The 21,411-nt window shown below is 45.5% G+C and overlaps 1 protein-coding gene across 2 annotated transcripts in view; it reads right to left on the reverse strand.

Annotated features, from left to right (window-relative positions):
* The window catches only part of FOXP1 (forkhead box P1), a 606,527-nt gene that overhangs the window by 506,071 nt on the left and 79,045 nt on the right, over window positions 1–21,411 (reverse strand). For both annotated transcript variants that reach the window (XM_007447659.1, XM_007447657.1), the window contains one exon: window positions 2,917–3,046. The gene's annotated coding sequence lies outside the window, so the exon portion shown is untranslated. The remainder of the gene's footprint in view (window positions 1–2,916; window positions 3,047–21,411) is intronic.

Genomic DNA, 21,411 nt, shown 5'->3' on the forward strand with positions numbered 1-21,411 from the left:
GGGGGGGGGGAAACAGGAGCCAACTCTGATTCCCTGCTGGTGAGGGCATTGAAGAATCACATCACAAAGAGACGCCTCAAGTGCTCAGCCCTTCTTTCTCTGTATCCTGCCCCTAAGCTAATTTATTATGCAAGCAGGGTTATCACCAACATAAATTGAGTACATTACCTAACTACTCATTTTCTGAACTTGAAATTCTGCCATGATGATCTCCTTGTGTAAACCTTTTATCATATGGCTTTGTTTCTTTGCACCGGAGTGAGGAGATCTGTTGTTCTAGCTGTCTAGTGCTAGGACTGGGACCTTGTTCTATCATGAGGTCACTTACCATGAAACATTTCACTCAGAATTGGAATTGATTTCATGCCTAAAGACTCCAAGGTATCAGCTGTAACAATTAACTGATGCTTCTTTTGGTTACTCGATAAACTGTAAAGTTCTAAAAGCCGTAGGACTATGAATATGTTTTTGATAAGAGAAGGATTAACTAGCTATCAGATCTACAATGCATCACGCAGGCCACGTTACTGCATCACAGAGGAAGAGAATCAGTCCTTTAATCAAACCTCAAAGGTGTGCTCTGAGGATAAACAATGATAAAGAATCAGAACACATACTCCAGTTTGTCAGATTTCAGGGACCTCCACTGCCTACTAAAAATACAGTGAAGGCAAATTGATTACAATCTGATAAATACAAAGCATTTCCTTATTTAGGAAAAACTGGTAATGGACTGGGCCTAACTGTATTTTATCAATTCAAGAGATATCATTTTCATTACGGTTCTCCAGATTGATTTTTCACATAGCAGGCCTTTACCCAAATGAAATTAATGAATAAAACGAGCCTAGTCTTCAATAAATCCATTCATGTGGTTTTGTTCAATTTCATACATCAATTTATGACAGTGACACTGAGTCAGACTCTCTCAGTACTGAAGACAGAGATGACAGGTAACCTCAAACCTGAGTTTGTTGCTATTTCAATACCTTCAGCAGAATTCCAACCACTTCTTTGAATTCTCACGTTTATACGAGACAGACCCAGGCTTTGTTCTCAACTCTACCTGGATCCCCAAAGATATAACTTTTTATAACGTCTGCTATCTGCTCACTGGTCTACAGACCACTCACAGAAGTCTATCATAGCTGGTGAGCAATAGAAAACCACAGAAGAACTTCATAGGAGAAAGAAGCACAGGACTTGCCCAGGACCACCCCATAAGATGATCAAAGCACCCTAACAGATCTGAAATTCCATGAGTCCATTAACTATTAATTTTCATGGTGTACACCCTTGCCTTATGTGTTACAGGTTTCTACTTGCTTTATTTCTTGCCATGAAAGAATACTGTAAGGAAGATATAAGACTCTGTTTTTCCTCTATCTCCAGCTCCAGCAGAATGAAATGCAAAGGCTAAGTAGTCAGACACCAAACTAGCCTAAGTGGAAGTGAATTTTAAAGCCCACAGGCTCCTTGAGGATCATCTGGTCGCTGATATTCGGGCTGGTTGCTTCAGCAGGGCTCTTTTAATCTATGAAATGGGAAGGATTTGTCAAAATGACCTCTAACTGTAAAATCTTTAAAAAGCTGGCCCGAACAGCTAAATGCAAAACAACATCTTAAAGAGACACATATCAGCAAAGAAGGTTGACAGAATTGCGGGGCTTGGATGTCACAATCTCTGTAACTGAGATAAGCTAGAGAGAATCACTGAGGATAAAATAACCTGGGATACAGCTCTGACCTAGCCCAGGGACACAGACCTCTCCATCAGACTCTCTGGGCTGCAGATTCTCCATCTGTAAAGTGAGGGGATTTAAACAGCCAACTTCTAGGGCCTTATTAGCACTGACAAACATGACACTTTAACCTACCTGCTTTATTTTAAACATAGGAAATCAAAACAGACCAACTTGCCCCATGTCAGCTAGCTATCAGGTCTCCCAATTTCTAATACAGTGTTCTTTCTACTTCACTAGACTTCCCTCCATTAAATAGAATCTGTTTCAAATACAACTCCACTAAGACAAACAAGATGAGTTTATGCCAATGGTTCTTATCATTAAATGCCATTCACTACAAAACTGAAACCAAATGGTTCCCTATAAAGCTGACCTCGTTTTATGACAAAGCTACCATTGAATGATGTCAGAGTTTTTACCCAAAACACCTGGCCTCAACCAATTCTTGTCTCTGATAAAGGCAAGTCACAATTGTTCATTCATTACTACAGGGGAGCCCAGCGAGTTCTGAAGAACATGACAGACGCCATCAAATCTACAGAAAAAGAGCATCACGTCCCTTCTAACTTCCCCCTAAAAATTACAATGAATAACCTGATGAGGAGAACTACGCTAGAAAAAAATGCTCATGAGTCTTTCTGAAAATCTGAGAGTCCACAGTTCCCAACCTTTTAACTTGCTCAGGAGCCCCAGTCATGTGGAAGGCTTGCGATGGGCCTTCCTCAAGGAACAACTCAGACTTAAATCCCCCACCACCACCCACAACTCAAGATGAGGTTATTTATTGTCTTATTTCAAGGTGGTTCATTTCATCACCAAGTTTTAACGGGACCAGAAAAGCAATTACTCTTTCTACTGCGCACGTAGCTCGTAATCTAGGTAGGCCACCCTTCGGTGTATGCGTAAAAGAATCGTGCAAACAAAAAAAATTCTCCCGTGTCCTATTACGTCTTTTATAAATCCTAAGATCATTGCCCAAGTTACCCAAAAAGGTTACACCAGTAAACAATGACAGGGTGACTCTTCTTTCGAAACGAGAGTCTCTCATCTTCAGTGTAATTGTTCTGATGAATTTGGGACCTTTTTTCAGTTCCCTGCACCGTGCAGGACCCCTTCAGCCAACGTTTAGTCTTATGAATCTTCAGACGAATAATCGTAAATGTTCACTCACCCTTTTGGCCAGCAGGTATCACATCCGTCCGTTCATGGTTGACAGCAAATCAGACAAGGGATTGAAGCCCTCACCATTGCCCAAATGTTTCGTTCGGAAACTGGAATTGTCAGCAAAAGCTCCTGGGACACTGCAATACAAAAAAAAATTTTTTTTTTTTTTACACATAGCTAAGATGTAACTTCTAAAACCACCACTTCCTTAAACCTGAAAACAGCACGACAGACATAGAATCTAGAGGTAGGGGAAAACACCTTTCAAACGAGGGTATGTCAATATATCAAGTGTGATGTTGTAAAATATGAACCGGAAATAATGTTTTGAAAGATACAGTTACCAATTACTTGAACATATACCCTGAAAGGTTGTTGTTTATTGCAGACTTTGTGCCAAATATTTTACGTATTTTGGCATTACAAAAATATTTTTTGTCCAATTATCAAGTGCCCAGGTAACAATAAGCTGCTTTAGCTCAAATCTGACATGGATAAATGTACGGATTCCTATTAAGCAACTCTCTTTTCCGTAAGAAGGAAGACTCAGAGATATTTCCATCAAGAGAAAACATACTACGTAACGTGTAGACATCCAAGTGGAGAAGCCTGAATTCTGGACCCAGTATTGTCATCAGTCACTTGTGTGGCTCCAGGAAAAGCCATTTAATGCCTCAGGATCCCAGTTCTTTAATCTGCAAGGTCAGGTCATTAACTGATGCTCTCCACGTCCCTTCTTCCTCTCAGCATCTTTGTCTTTTTGGTTAAAGCACACTTATTCCAAATAACCTAAACTATTAGCTTCCGGATTAAAAAGAAGGTTTTTTTTTAACACAAATCACTCCTATGCTGATCTGCCATCAACACCACAGCTGAGCTGTGGGCAGAGGGTCGTGCACCTGAGCAGAAGAATTCTCACCCTGGCACTAGTGCCAAGCCTTAGCGCACCTGCACCCTCGGCAGCTGACAACATTCACTGGGTGCCCAAGGAAGGATTCCATTCCTCTCCCAAGAGTACGGCTCCAACTCCTATGGAAAAGTGCCCACATGTACTATAGATGAGTGTTTCTCAGACTTTCGTACGCGGAAGAATAACTTGAAGAGCTTTTTAAAATACAGATTCCTGGGTCCCATCCCCACAGACACTGATTCATTGGTCTGGAACTGGGCCTGGGATTCTGTATTTCTACCAAAATACCAAGGAAGGTGGATACTGCCAATCACAGTTTGTGTCCAAATGATAAAGCCCCGTCGTCCAAACTTCAAGTAGCCTTGACACCCAAGAAGCATTTCCAAGGCTCACGGAAGCTCTGCAAAGCTACTAAGTCGACATCACGTAGCAAAAAGAAAGGGGCTGAGGGCTTCCCTGGTGGCGCAGTGGTTGAGAGTCCATCCGCCTGCCGATGCAGGGGACAAGGGCTCGTGCCCCGGTCCGGGAAGATCCCACATGCCGCGGAGCGGCTGGGCCCGTGAGCCATGGCCGCTGAGCCTGCACGTCCAGAGCCTGTGCTCCGCAACGGAAGAGGCCACGACAGTGAGAGGCGGGCGTATTGCAACAACAACAACAAAAAAAATTGTGTGCGCCTACCTTGCACTAGACACTCTTCTGACTGTAGCTTGCCTGAGTGAGTTTTAGTTGCGAGGCCTTGTAGAGGATACTTAACCTTTCCGACCTGAGCTTCCTTGTTCACATGGGGAAAGCTAAGGCGTCCCACAATGACCAGGCAGATAATGCAAGTGAACGAGGCAGGCCAGGTATAAGGTACAGGGAGTGAGGAGGGAGGCGGCAGACTGGAGGCCCCGGCCTTTCTCAGCTAAGAGGGCAGCCAGTGGCTCCACAAGCCCATTACTGCCACGTGGCCACATGAACCCAGGGCTACAGGAGCTTTCGATTCCACAAACAAAGGCAGAAATCCAGATGACTATTTTGTGAAATTTCCTCATTTTTCAAAGACAGCAGCTAACATTTTAATAGTACACATAAAAAAAAAAGAGAGAAGAAAAAGAACACTTGCAACCCGTGTAACACATTATGGCTAGGGTTACGCCACGGCTCAGGTCTGCGATTCTACAGGGATTCGAAAGCACAGAGAAGCTGCACAAGTGGACACAGGAAAACACAGTAGGTATCTGGGCAGTTAAGGGCTTTTGAGAGCGATTATCTTGGGCCAGTTCTGGAAGGAACTGGAAGACGGGGTGGAAAAGGGATCCCATCAATTCAGGACATCATGGTCAAAGGCTTACAGGCGGATGAAACAGGCAAGACACACCAAAGAACAGCAGTGAGGAGGGAGGAATCACACTTCTGTTCAGCATGGGAGCAGCGTCTGCTTCTAGATAAAGTGTACATAGGTCAATCAACGCTTAAGAGTATCATTAGTGCTGTCCGGTTTGACTTCCTAAAACATTACAGTCCCCAGGCATATCCAAAAATAAGGGACAAACTATCACCGTGGTGTGTGGAATTTTTCTGGTTTCACTTGTGTGTTTTGTTAAGAATCCAACTGACCCAATACGGAATTCCATCTCCACCGAGCTCTATAACTCTAACCAAAATACTGTATGAATGATATATACTGTCGTTTTTATATGGACTTATAGTATATATACTATAAATACACTCTATATACACATACATATAATACGTACGTACACGTATACACATATATATAAAACACAAGCTCTGTAACTCTAACCAAAATACTATATAAACTATAGATACTCTAGTTTTTAATATGCATTTATAGTACATATACTATAAAATACATACTATACATATACACACTACAATACATACACATATACTATAAAATATAAGCTGTATAACTCTAACCAAAATACCACGAACTATATACTATACTATAGCTTTTTAGGTGTTCATAGTACATATACTATAAAATACACGCATATATACTATAAAATCAAGTTCTATAATTCTAACCAAAACTCTGACCTCTAGAAATGAAAAACACAGCAACTGAAATTTAAAAGGAAAAAAAAAAAAAAAAAAAAAAAAACCCCACCAGAAGAGAAGACAGTACCCAAATAATCCAGAACACTGCCCAGAGGCAAAAACTATCTACCTAGAATTATATGCCCAGAAAAATTACCTTCCAGAAATGAGAGTGAAATAAAGATCTTTTCAGACAAGCAAAAGTTTATCACCTCTCTACAAGGACATGCAGAAAGATGCATTTCAGGCCCAAAGAAAAGGATTTTAGGAAGAAGGCTGCTTGATCTAAGAAGCAAGGGGGAGCCAAAATAATGGAGAACTTTGGAGTCAATGAAAAGTGAATGCTTTAAAATGACATGCAGGTCTCAAAATTAAAAAAAAAAAAAAAAGTCTGGCAACACCGTCACTTGCTTCCCACCTAGGCTTACTCGTTCACACTGGCTGTCAATCACCAAGGTCCTTTGCTGCAAACTTGATATGGAAGGAGGGCACCAGCTTGAAATGCAGATTCCTGCCCAGAGATGATCAATCTGCATTTCTACCAGATACTCCAGGGAACTCTGATGAAGTTGTGCCCTTGCCTCTACTCTGAAGAGTGCTGCGCCACTGCGGGGGGCCAGGAATCCAGTGAGCTCCAGGGGCTCAGCCTGGGGAGGTCCCGGCTGACACTCCAGCTGGCCTTTGATCTTTTCCACTTCGCTTACGGCCCCAGAGAGCACCTTGGCCCAGGGGGTCAGCAGCAACCCTGGCTCAACCCTGCTGGTCAGGAGCTGCAATAAATTAAAAGCCCATTAAAATATTTTAGAGAAAAGCCTAGAAGTGCTGAACCATTAATTGTGCCATATTCAATCTGTTTTCCCGGAGATCTGAAAAGCCAGATTACCACCTTGGGGGTCATTAGAAAGAATGAAGCTTTCTCCTTTTTCAATTTACATATATTTAAAAATGCAGAGATCCTTCCAGTGGCTACTACAACAGGCTTTCCAAGTCCGGCGGCGGCCACTCCCCACTCGGACCAAAGAGAAAGCAGCCTGGGGTGTCGTGGGGTCTTGCCTTGTGTTTTCAAGTAAGGAATCAAAACTCAGGGCCTGTGGTTGCAAAACAGCTCCGGGAAAACAGGTAGAGGCAGCCACAAAACAACAGTGCTGTTTTCTTGTTTTGTCCTCCCCTCTTTATTTTTCCCTGCAGCAATCCTTGCTCAGCACAAGTCTGCAGGGAGCTGGAAAGAGCAGCTGTGGTTCCCTGAGGCCAAGACCTAGCAATCAAGTTGTTTACCAAACACTGCCAGGCACCGGGAAAACAACAACAGCACAGGCAGCATTTGCATCTGTTTTTCAAAAACAACCTCCAAAGTCTGGGCCCTGCCGGGTACTTCCTGGCATGGCTCAGAGGAGCACTTGGAAATTAAAGGCATGAACTGCCTGGGGTATGAGCCCCCACGGCCTACATGTCATCCATTATTCCATTTCTTTTGAAGAGTGCCTATCCGAAAAATAAAAAGGATGGGGAGCGTGCAGAGTTTCCAAGCAGGGGATTCAGACAGACAACATGCCCGTCACTGGCATTTCCAAGCAAGATAATAGTGGCCATTTTAGCAAACTGGCATACTTTCCTGGCCATCCAACACCTCAGGACATCCAGCTGTGGTTCTCAACCTTGAGCAAGCACCAGAACGCCTGGGAGGGCTAAGAAAACACAGATTGCTGGGCCCCTCCCCCGGAGTGTCTCATTCAGTAGGTACAGGGCGGGGCCTGAAAATCTCCAGCAAGTTCCCACGTGATGCTGGTGCTACTGGTCCAGTCACCAGCTTTGGGAAGTAAAGCTAGATGCTTCCTTACCATCCTGAACACCTGGGGCCTCTTGTCCCACATTAACCTTTCCCGTGCATCTGGCAGTGTCATACCCAAAGGAGGTCACAGAACAAAATGGACCGGATGGTTTTCCTTTTGTTTCTCCAGATCCTCCATCTGCCATGCTGCCTCAACCCTCCACCTTGCTGTGTGTTTCTTGGAAGGCCCCCCTGCGTGGACGCATCAACAGGTACCCTTGTGTTCTGGCTTCCAGCTGGTACAACCAATGGAGGTCTCATCTCAGGAGGACAGAGAAGATGGGGCATTTATCACCGAGGCACCGGAGGTTGACTATGAAGGATCACAGCTCCTGCCGGGCAGTTCTCTCCCTACAGCTACTGTATCCAGGCTCCCCCATGTGCCCCCGCTTTAGACCCAGGAAAGGGACAAGCCACCTATTTCCTACCGGGACCCTGACACAAAACTCAAATTCAGTGGCTTCTCCACTAGATTTCCTTTGGCTTGAGAATGCTATATGTGGAATTTTTTTAGACCCACACAACATAAATAAGTATATGTGTACATACACACTCACATGCGCACACAAATAGACGTGTACATATGATTATACATATATATACATATACATCTTTATAGATTTCATCATGTAGCTCCATCAGATAGGTCAGGAGACCCTGGGAGGACACGGCCAAGGCCATCTCATGGGGTTTGCACCTGTGTTCCTTCAGGTCCCTGAGCCACAGGAAGAGTGGGCCCACTCTGTCTAATCCGTTACACAACCTGATAGGCAGGGGAGCATTTGTGAGAGCTTCAATCCTTCTCTAATTTACTAACTTAGTTTCTCCTTTGTTGCAAATAGCACCAAAATAGAAAGAGAACAGAAGTGGGTGGAGCAGGCTCCATCACCAACTCCCGTGAATAACTTTCTGACAATGTTGAACCCAGTTCAAAAAGCACTTCGGCTGCGGAAAATGGTGTGTGTTGTCAGCTCACAAATAAAATGCCAATCTGCCTCAATTAATAAGGCTCGGAGAAGAACAAATAATACTTCTGTTTTTAAAATAATCGTAACCTCAAATGTACCCTAGAGAGGCATCCATCTCAACAGCTAAGTTCTAAAGTTCTAGTCAAAATGGTCACCCAGATTTAACCAAATGGGTCACCACAGCAACATCTGTGGCTTCCGTGAGCCCACTGGAGTTCATTTCAATTAAGTTCCCTAGAACTAATCACTATTACTTTTACTTAACTTTCACTAATAAGATTTCTTTCAACTCACCAGAGGACTTACTGATATCTCTGTTCAAAAACAGGTTTTTAAGTAAACCCATTAGATTAATTGGAACACATGGGGAATATGGTGTCTGTGTAATTACTTTTCTAGTTCACTGAGGCTTAACCAGAAACCTGTTTTGTTTGTTTATTCCTCCTCCTCACTAAAAATCCCCTCAACATTCCGTTTAAAACTTGAAGGCTGGCCCTCCTGCTGCATCTGTCTGCCTCTCCCCATCTCCCCAGTAGAACCCAGCTTCTGTCTGAACCCTGCCAAAGACAATGAGTGACTTAACTGTCACCCCCTCTTCGAGGAGTAGATGTTCCCTCATCCTGTTGCCTCCCGGCTGTTCTCGAATCCCATTTCATCCTTCATCTTGGCCCCAGGGCTCACTTCTTCCCACCGCCCTCCTCCGAGACCAACATCATGAACAATCTGGAGACTTTCCTCTTTCCTTAAAGATGTCCCTTTCACCCTTCCCAGAAGCCATTCACTCAACATCCCTTGGCCTCAGGCAAACAAAGAAGCAAGAGTTGGCCTTTCTTTAATTCCCTTTCTTAGAGCCAAGTTCTGGCTCTGCTAACAGTCTACCTTGCCTGCCATCTACCCCCAAGGAGAACACCACCGTCCCTCCCCACTGTGATTCCCTGATCCTTGAAAACCCTTCTTCTGATGACCGTGTGTGAGGCGACCACTGCTCCCAACCCAGCCACGTGGCTTTTGCCTCTAAATGTCAAGGATGCTTTTCTACACCTTTCTCAGATGTTTTAGTATCTGGTTCACAATTTCGGTCTACATCCCTTCACTGTGGCCACTTCTGTCGACCTCAACAGGCAGGAAGATGGTCCTTCCGACAGCCTGGCCAAGGCTTACATCAGACCACCTGGCACAGATAAGGTACCACTCAAAAAAAAAAAAAAATCATTCACTGAGTGAATACACACCTGGTTATCTTAACTTTCTTACCCTAAAAGCTTCCAGTGTACTTGAGAAGCAGTACAGGGCAGCAGTTGAGAGCACAGGCTATGGAACAGACTTCCCATGTTGCATCCTAGCTATGCTACTTACTAGCTATAACCCTGGGCAAATTCCTCCATACCCCCAAATTGGGATAATATTTGCCCATAAGAGTAAGGGCTCATTAAGTGCTAATTAACCAGAACCACTTGCTCTACACCTGAGGGCATGGCCAAAACTTCGATCTCACCATCCCTTAGAACTGCTCCACCTCGAATAAAGACTTTGAATTCTGAAATTCACTAACAACCTCCCACAGAGCCACCTAGGACTGGGCCCTCTCTCCTGAATTAGCTCCTGGACTGCACAGAGACAAGGCACCGTCCCTCAAGTCCTTAACTCATTGCCACACAATTTGTCATCCCCCTTCTAACCTTCCTCTCTTTTACAGCACTGAAGGCTCACTCCATGTACCCTGAAAACCCCTGTATCACTCAGGATACCCCTGTCTTTTCTACCAACTTCCTGCTCGAGCCCTTTGGTTCCTTCACCAGAGTGATCTGGGGGAGGCCAGGCTTGGGTGTAATTCATGGTTTATACCCTGGATGTCTACACTACAGTGCCCAGGACACAGAAGGTCATTACATGTGATACTAATCTGGGTTCTTTCAGGGAGCCAGGAAGATTCCCCATAAGCCTACTTGGCATTCTACCTATGACAGGTTGCTATTTAAGAATCACGGGAACTCCAGGCTCAATTTCACAAATACCTTCCACTCGTGGTTCTCAGTTCAGTGGCACAAAATACAAACCTTCCATCCTCATTGGCAGACTGGGCTGAGCTAAGAGAGCAGGGCTTAAAAAAGGTGAGCTGCCTGCTGGCAGGGCGAGTGGTGTTTCTGTCCTTGAGGCCCAGGGGAGCCTCAGCTGCTCCCGGGAGGAACAGTCAAGTGAGTAGAGGGCTGGCTGCCACCTGGGCTCTTTATAAAGGCTTCTGTGGGTAAACATGTTTACTTTCTTTTCATTGGCTGGGCTTATCGTGATCAAGTATTTTGTTTTGAGTCTTGTTCTATAAACATGTTTACTTGGAGGGCAGAGCTTTGTGATAGCTGGTACACTTGTTTTTCGAACTTTTAAATTGAGAACATATTTTTCACAGCCCGTGGTGAACAACTCAAGGTGGTAAACAAATGATATTATTTCATCTTCACTCTAGAGAGTTGATCCCTATGTATCCGCTCAAAAGCTGGAAGTGGGTTGTGGGTAACCAAGGCTCTCTATTAGATGAGAACAAGAATCACATTCATAGTAATGATGCTACTAACAAGAAACTTATCACTGTAATTTTTGACATTGGTGGGTCGTGCAGAAGAAGGGGGAGTAGCAAACCCAAGCCTCAGTTTCCCCGGCGGTGACATTCTGTGGGAAGTGACACACCACAGTGAAACCAGAGGTTGTCGTATGAATAGATGGGATCCATATTTTCTGGGAGAAGTTACGATTACATAATCGGCATACATAGCTGATATGGGGGAGGAATAAAACAACTTTTTTAAAAATGAAGAAACCAACTAGGTCGCAATATTAACTGCAATTCTTTGAGATGCGTTGTCAAATGATGATTTCTGCCGGCTTTATAATTACGAAGAAGGCAGTGGCTTCAACTGTAAAAAGGGAGAGTCCTCCATTATTGGAAAGGGAAGAAAAAAATTAAAAAAGAATAAAAAGGGGGAAAAAAATGAAAATAACTTTTGAAAAAAACCAATGGTCTTAAACTAGGGCTTATAAGTGCTGTTTACGGGAGTCACTCTGTGGGATGAAGCACCAAGTCCCACCACAGCTGGGCCAAAGCTCTCTTCTAGAGAATTCTATGGGTTCCAATATTCCAACTAGGAACAAAAAGCCTTCTTACTACAGGCCTTTGAGGTGAAATACAAATGACTTAAAGGAATAAAACCAGAGAGGCCAAACTCTTTGTTCAAGCAAATAATGCCAGCCCCGCCCCTGCCCCCCACCCTCAAGTCATCTTCTAAGCTCATGACCAATTTAAAGAAGTCAAAAAACAACAACAAGAGAGTTAAAATTGTTAGAGCGTAATAAGATAAACATCCTCATTTACTAAGCGTTATTCTTTCATCATGTATGTTACTGCAGGGAGGCAAAGTAACCCCGTATGGCACTTTATCCATCACCCAAGATGGATGATGTACAGAACATACAGATATCAGAGAACAAACACACTGAACAGACTTCTTTTCCAAGGCTACAGTGTGATTCAGGGATACGATGAATCAGGAGGAGGGGCCAAGGGCGCCTTGAGGCAGCCACCATCCCTGACATTGAGATTGCCTCTCCACTCAAGGAAGGAGACCCAAAACAAATAGCTGCCCAGATAATTTTAACAGAAGGGCAATAAGACCTAGGGGGGGTGGGTGCTGGATGACCAATCCATAGGAAGAACAAAACTTGTCCCGGCTGTGCCAACCGATGGAGAACCTCTGTGAGTCAATGACTTTGCCAGAGCCTGGCTTTCGCTTTCTAAAAACTGACAGCATCGAATCCCACCTTTTTGAACCATCCCATTTCACAATTTTACGCCTTGGTCTCAAATGGAAAACATCACTTCAGGGGATAACCGACAATTCCAGGCTCCGTAATCCGATCGATAACAATACTTGGAGTGCTTTCCAACAACCCACAAAGGCATCCAAGCTCCCACAGCTGAGGAGCAGAAATGGAATTTCAAGTTAATGTGACGCTGGCTGGTGACGAGTCATCAGCACACTTCAGCTTCCAGTTGTCTGAGCAGACAGCTGACTCAGCGGGGATACGGTTACCCAGCCAGCCACCTCCATCTGACCCACTGCCTCAAAGTAATCTGTCTCCCACCTCAAAAGAAAACAAAAGAGTTGAATGACTAATGAAATGACTGAAAAAGAAGTTCCAGTTAATTCTTACAAAATAAAAAAAATAATAATAATAATCGGGACTTCCCTGGTGGCGCAGTGGTTAGGAATCCGCCTGCCAGTGCAGGGGACACAGGTTCGAGCCCTGGTACGGGAAGATCCCACACGCCGCGGAGCAGCTAAGCCCGTGTGCCACAACTGCTGAGCCTGTGCTCTAGAGCCCGCGAGCCACAACTGCTGCGCCCACGCGCAGCAACTGCTGAAGCCCGCGCGCCTAGAGCCCGTGCTCCGTAACAAGAGAAGCCACCCCAATGAGAAGCCCGCGCACCGCAACAAAGAGTAACCCCTGCCCGCCGCAACTAGCGAAAGCCTGTGCGCAGCAACAAAGACCCAACGCAGCCAAAAATAAATAAATAAATAAATTTAATAATCATCATCATCCTGGTAAACAAATATGAGGACGATGACCAGCCTCGGAGTGGTCCAAGGTCTGATGGCCACACTTCCTTCTGAGAAAGGGGGCGGAATGAGGTGCTTTGGAAATGCTCAGGAGGTGCTCAGGAGACCAGGAGAAGAGCTGATGATTAGGACCAAACCATCCGTGAAAAGTATCCAAGAGTCAAAGTGGTGAAACGTCTGTCATAAACACAAGAAAAGAAAGGAACACACTGGCCTTTCACCTTGGTGTTCAACAGAGTGGGAGGCCCCTACATACGCTCCTGAAGATATCCAGTTCTAAGACCAGCCAACGTTGATGGAGCCCTCACCAGGCCCAGCGCTCTTTCCTGACTAAGCATTTCCATCCAGGCTCTTACAAGCCTCACAAGTAAAGTACCGCTATCTTACAGATGTGGAAATTGAGGCTCAGAGAAGCAAAGTCCTCTACCCGAGGCCATGGCTAGTAAGTGATGCAGCCACCTGCACCTGGAACGCAAGTCTCCCCCCTTCGTGGTACCCAACACTACTGAGCACCACTCTTCCAACAGCTCCAATGGGAAACATGAGAAGATCTGGAAAGCCTCCCACGACAGCTGGAAATACAGGGTTACAATTGCACTCGGCAAATCCTGGTTAGGAGGGAAGTACAAAGCCAAGAGAGCCCTGGTAGTACAACCTGAACGCAGGGCACATCCCCACGGAGGAAGGAGACACAAGAAGAGGGGCTTATGCAGGCGGCCGAGACACCCATTCTGTCCTTTCATCACCGGTGCAAAAGAGATGCTTTCTAGCCCTCAATCTCCTCTCTGTTCTCCCAAGTCCACCTGATCGCAATCCTAGGCGCTGTCCCCGCCTTCCTTCCCACCCCCTGCCCCTCCCCAAATGTCACTGTCTAAAGTCTCCAGGGCAAGATGCCTCCAGTGAAATTCAGTCAAACATTTATCGAGTCCCCCTCTGAGGAACCGTGGGGCACATGTCTGGGGGTTGCGTCAGTGGGCTATCAAGGCTCAGTGGTCTGCCCAGCACAAGAAGTTAAATTACAATACATGATCGAAATAACACGTCAGGACAACAGTAAGAGCTGTGTCACGGGGAATACACGATTAATTGCCAGATGAATTCTACAGACAGTAATCGCTACAAAGTTCAAAAGGAGGGAGAGACTACTTCCAACAGTGGTTCCTAGGGTGCAAACTCTCCACTGAGTTCTCCTTCCCATCGGCTTTGGCCCAGACCAGAAGTCTGGCTGCCTGGGGTCTGATTCTGGCTGTGATACTCAAGGACTGAGTTATTCAAGCTCTCTGGGCCTCGGTTTCTGCAGCTACAAAATGGGGGTAAGAACAAGTCCTACATCATGGGGTGGTAAAAGGGTTAAGCAGGATGATGCACACAGGCCATAAAACAGGCTAAGGGAGATCGCCTGTATCTCCTGGGAGATCTCCAGCCCCAGTCTCTGTAGCCCCACATATACCATCTGAATCTGCACACTCGCTCTACATGGGTTCCCCCTCTCTGCTTCCCTATGTCTGCTGCCAAAGCTGTGCCTTCTATTCCAACAAGCTAGAAACCCTGTCAGCCTTCCCCGCAAGACCGGCCAGCCACCATGCCTGGTCTCACTTCATCTGCATGCTGGCTCCTGTGTCCACGTTTCCAGCTCCATCTCCATTACCGCAGGACAAGAGCAAGAACCTGAGAGTCAGAGCGCCTGGGTTCAACTTCCAACTCTGCCACACGGTAGCCTAATTTGTGCTTTTCTGGACAATTTACATAACTTCTCTAAAGTCCTGTTTCTGCATCTATAAAATGGGCTAAAGGGTCCCCACCTCAAAACGCTGCTGTGAAGATTAAATATGGTGTTTGAGAACACCGTATAGAACTTCTGACCCACAGTAAGGGTTCCATACATGAGAGCTGTCATTGTCATCTGTGCTTGGACCACACAATTAACTGTACGCCAGTGTCTGATTGGTCTCTCCCCTCTCTATTCTGAAAGTCACTGCTTGTCCTTCACCATAACGGATTTGGGTCAGCCACCCACAGAGATGATGCCTTGTTTACCTTTTAAGCGCATCAATCTAATATTACATCAAAGTTTTACAAACAGAAATGAGTACTCTCATCCATGGCCAGGTTCACAGTAAGCTGGCACAGCCTTTGTGGGCGTCAGCGGGGAGGGGGATTTGGTCCTGCTTCAACAAACCATTTAAACCGTGCATTCCTGTTCACCCCTTACTCTTTGGAACTGATCTTAATGAAATAGTAACCACTGGGGAAGAGATGAGCTATAAGGTTGCAAAGAAACATATCACAGCACTGTCTATGGCCTACAAAAACTGGGAAAAATAAATATCCAATAAAAATTAAATACATTATGATTCACAGTGATGGTGAAATACTATGCAGCCATTAAAAAGGGCTGGAAAAATAAACACGGACACAGAAGGAAACACAATCCCCAAATCATACCTGCTCACCAAATGTCTGTTGAACGATATGTTGCTAAGTAACAGATATGTGTTACAAAAACTTTTTCTTCTTAAAGTTATGGTTAGTTTATTTACTGTGTGCCAGATGCTACAAAAGAGCACACTACATACACTGGGCTACTGCAAACCCCAGTGAAGTGGGTCTTACATATTATCCTCATTTTAAAGACACAAAATGGAGACAGAGAAATTAAATAACATGTCCAAAGTCACATGGTTAGGAAGGGAAAGCTGTGATATTAAGCCGTCTTGTGCCAAAGTCCTTACTCTTTTCTAACTAACGCTGCTGCTCATAAAAATATTAGTACATTTATGGTTAAAGTAAGTATATTTCCATGGGAAAAAGACGAGAAAGGCAGACAGAAAAACACTAGCAGCCATTCTCTCTAGGGGATGGAACTACAGATGATTTATTTATTTTTGCTCTGGTTTTAAGATTTTTTTACATTTATCATACGATGCTTTTGTAGTAAGAGGAAAAAGAACAAAGTTTCTTCTATTTTAAAATTCAAATGTCAGCTGCCCTTGTTCCCTTCCCCGTGACAGATACAGATGCTGGGCAAGGGCGGGGCTTGCTGGGGAAGCAGGGCTGCCCAGTGTTGCTTGAGGGGTTCAGGTGCCAGAGTCCCATCACCTGGAGGCGGCCCGCTGGAAAGCCCTGGCAAAACCACTTAGGGATACGGCGAAGGTCAAAGAGGCGGGTTCAAAGCTCCGATCAGGGGCTTCCCTGGTGGTGCAGAGGCTGAGAGTCCGCCTGCCGATGCAGAGGACGCGGGTCCGTGCCCCGGTCCGGGAGGATCCCACATGCCGCGGAGCGGCTGGGCAAAACATAAACAAAAACAAAGGTCCGATCAGGGCTCACATTAAGTGCTCTGTAATATGAGTGATTATTATTATGACTAGCGACATCTTCACCACACTCAACACACTCGATAGCCTCTCTCTGGTGGTGGGACCAAAACGTGGTCTAAGACAGCAAGTTCCAGTATCTTTTAGCCAATAGTCATAATGGATTGGATGACCACCCCTCCCTCGACCCCGACCTCCCAGGGCTGGAGAAGCAAAAACATGGACAAGCCCGGAGCACAGCTGCCTGGCTCTGAATCCCATGGATGTCACTTAACCTCTTTGTCTCAGTTTCCTCACTTATAAGATGGAGATAATAGCTCCTACCTCACAGGACTGTGGTGAGGACTTGAGGAGATGATGTAGGCAAGACCCTTCTCCCTGGGTCCAGCCCACTGTGAGTGCTCAACAGATATTACATGTTAGCACAGATTTTCCCCATCCTACAATGGGCTTATGTCCCAATAAACCCACTGTAAATTGAAAATATCGCCAAGTAAAAATGCATTTAATACACCTAACCTGTGGGACACCACAACTTAGCCTAGCCCACCTTAAACGTGCTCGGAACATGTACAGTAATCTACAGCTGGGCAAAATCATCCAACACAAAGCCTATTTTATAATGAAGTGCTGAATATCTCACATAATGTATTGAATACTGCACTGAAAGTGAAAAACAGATTGGTTGTCTGGGCACAGAATGGTTCTAAGTGTGTCGGTTGTTTGCCCTCGTGATCGTGTGGCTGAATGGGAGCCAGGCCTCCTCCCAGCATCACCAGAGAGTACTGTACCGCCTACTGCGAGCCTAGAGAAGGAGCAAAATTCAAAATTCAAAGTACGGTTTCTACTGAATGAGGATTGCTTCTGCACCATCAGAAAGTTGAAAAATCTCAAGTCAAATCTTCGTAAATAGCGGACCATCTGTCCTTCAGCATGCACTAATACAGCGCTACTTGCCACGTGGATTTGGCCAAGCTTTAGAGGTTTTCCTTCCTGTAAAGGTTTTCCTGCCATGATTTTCCAAATTTCAACTTGTAATATAATACGAAATAGACTTTTTCAAATGAGGCATGCCCTCCTGTAGATTCTGATTTGCTCCTGTGTCAGTTCGCTCAGGCTGCCACAACTGAGTACCCTAGGTTAGGTGGCTTAAACAACAGAAATTTATTTTCTCGCAGTTCCAGAGGCTAGAAGTCTGAGATCAAGATGTCAGTAGGGCTGGTTTCTTCCGAGGGGTCTCTCTTTGGCATGCGGATGGCCATCTCCCTGTGTCTTCACACGGTCTTCCCTGCCTGTGTGTCTACGTCCTCATCTCCGCTTCTTACAAACATGCCGATCATAATGGATTAGGTCCCACGCTAATAATCTCATTTTAACGTAATTACCTCCTTAAAGACCCTCTCTCCAAATGCAGTCACATTCTGAGGTACTAGGGGTTAGGACTTCAACATAGGAATTTGGGGCGGAAACACAATTCAGTCCCTACAGCTTCTCACGTTCTGGAAGAACACGAGTAGACCTCAAACGGAGAATCAGTTGATCCTGAGCCCCGGCGACCTGAGCAGGTAGTACAGTCCCTGGGGATGATGCAGGCACACAGGTACAGCAAGATAGCAGGGTTTCCTCCTAGACAGCCAAGGGCCTCTTCCTCACAGTGTAACGCGTTCCCAGCCCCTCCTCCCGGACCCCCGATCCACACCACAGGCCTACGGCCACCAAACGAAACAGTCGACAATGCTGTGGCCAAGCAGGTCAGCAGCCCCAGCTATCGCTCACATTTCCAACTGCTCCAGAACAGGAGGGAAAGTGCTCATTCCTGGCGTGGACGCTTCAATCTGGGCTCGTGAAATAAACATACATCACACACTCGACGGTCATTTTTAAAATTCAGTCCATGCTTTATTCAAACAAAAATTTTTAAAAACACACACACAAAATGGAGTTTCTTGAACCACAGCCTATAATTTACCAAGTGCAAATATCTAAGATACATGTGCTGAAGTGAAAGAAACAACTATTGTTAAACACCCCATTATGTAAGGCAGTGAAATACATTTGCGCTCTGTACCTCCGTTGTAATATTTCAACTGAGCCTCCCGACGTGTGGCAGTCCTTTCCTTCGGTGATAATAAAAGGCTTTTCTTTCCATTAAATATCTAAATGAAGTCAAATAGTGTATGTTAAATAAGCCCATAAGTCCTTTTGTATGATGCAATGAAGTCTTGAAATGCTTATCTACTGAGCACTCTAACTTAAAGGCTGGCGGTTTATGTCCCCTACAGAGCCCCGGGACCCTGCTGGCTTGGCCAGACTGTGAAAATAAGCTTCAAATGACCAAACGCAACTGCAACTTTAAAAGTAGGAACCAGACCAGACACAACAAACCACAGAGTAGTCGCCTCACTTGTCATAATTCATGTGTGTGGAATTCAACTGTAAAAGCATTCACAGTGCTAACTTTCCTCCATCGGGGCATTCCGTGTGGAATGTCAGATTGGGAAAAGCTGCTGATAAGCCACTCCTGATTACAAGCCTACACGTGGTAGCATTCATCAAAAAAAATATTTATCCCAAGCCCGAAACAGCCTTGTCTGTGCCATCCAACCTTCAAACAAGGCCGGCAAGTGCCTATATTTTTAAATATCCAGGTTATAACAATATGTACTCTACTAATGGCTCTGTATGAACATCAAGCTTCTTTCTCTCTTTTTTTTTTCCTTCTAACTTCCAGTTCTACATTATTCTCCATTTTGATGGCCTACATAATGATCACTTATAGCAATCTTTTTTTGAAAAACAATTTCCTCATGGTTCAATGACTCAAAAATATAATTCTTACAGATTTTTAAAAGAGAAACTTGAATGGATAAATATATACATGTGTAGATTCCAAAGCCATACACACATATATAAATATAAGAGCATGAAAATGCAATAATCCAATTAGCACATCTTTTTTGGAAGCTATATCGAGCTTAACGAAACTGGCCTAAGCCTCAGGTAGGAATCACAGGAAATGCCAGCGATGATAATGACGACGCTCACAACTGCCATTAACTCAACATTTACTTTGTGCCAAGTGCAGGGCCCAGCCCTCGACATACGTTTTGTTCTCCTTTGGCTCCTCACAACATTCTAATGTAGGATGTCTTCCTTTTACAGAAAAGGAAACTGCAGCTCAGAGATGTTAAGTAACTACTCAAGCTCACAGAGCAATTCAACAGAGGAACCAGGATTTGAATCTAGTTCAGATTGTGCTACATTGCCTCCCAGTGGTGCCTTACAGACAGGATACAGGGCCTGGCTAAGGGTAGGGTCACATACCTGGCCCTAAATCACCCTAAGCTTGGCTAGGGACAGGCAGCACAGCCCAAGCCCCATCTCAGAAGGTCCAAGAGCAGGTGTCCCTGCAAGTAAGGAAGAAAAGCCCAAAGGGCTACATCCTTCCTCTCCCAGAAGGACAGAGAGGAAGAAATCCCCAGCTGAAAATGAATCCCTAACCTTCCCCAACTCTTACCTTCCTGTTTTGTTACCAAAAGCATGAATGTTCCTGAAGGGTCCGGTTTGCCCCGCTGAGAAACACTCAAGGTGCTCACAATTAAGACAGAAAAGCAACAGCAGCCTTCTCCTTTCTAGAATGCACTCTAGCTTTTCCTGGGTGATAAGAGATGGACAAACGGATGAAAGAAGCAAGAACACTGCATTATCTATTCTCTGAATGCCTCTTCAAACAGGAGCTGGTCCCTGCTCAATGGAGCAGAAAGAGAACGGGATGGTGAGTCAGCCAACGCAGACTCCAGTTCCACTCTCTGCCCCGCAGCTGGGCACGCACTCTCCTCTTGCTATAGTTAGGGGTGAGAAAGACAACCTCTAAGTCTGCATTTAGCTCAGGCTTTCCGTGGTTCCGAGAGCTTCCTTCAAGGGCACACAACCAGCACCCCAACCCAGCAAAGCTCAGGTGCTAACACTTAACACCAAGGAAGCATCACCTTTACGAGCCCAACCAAGCGTCTTCTTAACAGGGAGCACATAGGATTAGCAGCACACTGGAGATTCCCCGAATAACCAGTAGGTCACTTTCAGGATGACGTGAAAATAATTCACCCTGGCAACCGTTACCAGGCACTTCCAGCTCTCCCAGGCTCCTAGCCCGGCCCGCATCCCTGTTCTCATCTCCGGACTTGGGTACCTATCTGCCTCCACGGCATGCCCTCTGGGATGCCTAGACATCTCAGACTCAAGATGTCTAGAACTTGATCTGCCTTCTGAAACAGGCTCCACGTGCATCGTTCCCCCTCACAATTTATGGCCACCCCATCCTCCTAGCCACATTCAGGGAATGGTCTTTGAGTCAATCTTGACTCGTAACTTCCTCTCAAATCCTACGTCTCTTCCGTCAGGCGAAAGCTGCCTTCAAAACCGATCTCAGGGGCTTCCCTGGTGGCGCAGTGGTTGAGAGTCCGCCTGCCGATGCAGGGGATGTGGGTTCGTGCCCCGGTCCGGGAAGATCCCACATGCCGCGGAGCAGCTGGGCCCGTGAGCCATGGCCGCTGAGCCTGCGCGTCCGGAGCCTGTGCTCCGCAACGGGAGAGGCCACAACAGTGAGAGGCCCGCGTACCGCAAAAAAAAAAGAAAAAAACAAAACCGATCTCAGGTCTCACCACTGCTCCCCACCTTCACTGCCAACAGCCTGGTCATGGCCACCATCACCTCTCCCCTGGATCCCTGCAAAGCTTCCTCACAGATCTCCCTGCTCTTCCTAAACCCCTACGCCCACTCCCACGACCACCATGGTCTATTCTCAACACAGCACCAAGAGGGATCCTGCT

This window comes from Lipotes vexillifer, unplaced genomic scaffold (assembly GCF_000442215.2).
Source record: "Lipotes vexillifer unplaced genomic scaffold, Lipotes_vexillifer_v1.1 scaffold1008, whole genome shotgun sequence".
Lineage (NCBI taxonomy): Eukaryota > Metazoa > Chordata > Mammalia > Artiodactyla > Lipotidae > Lipotes > Lipotes vexillifer.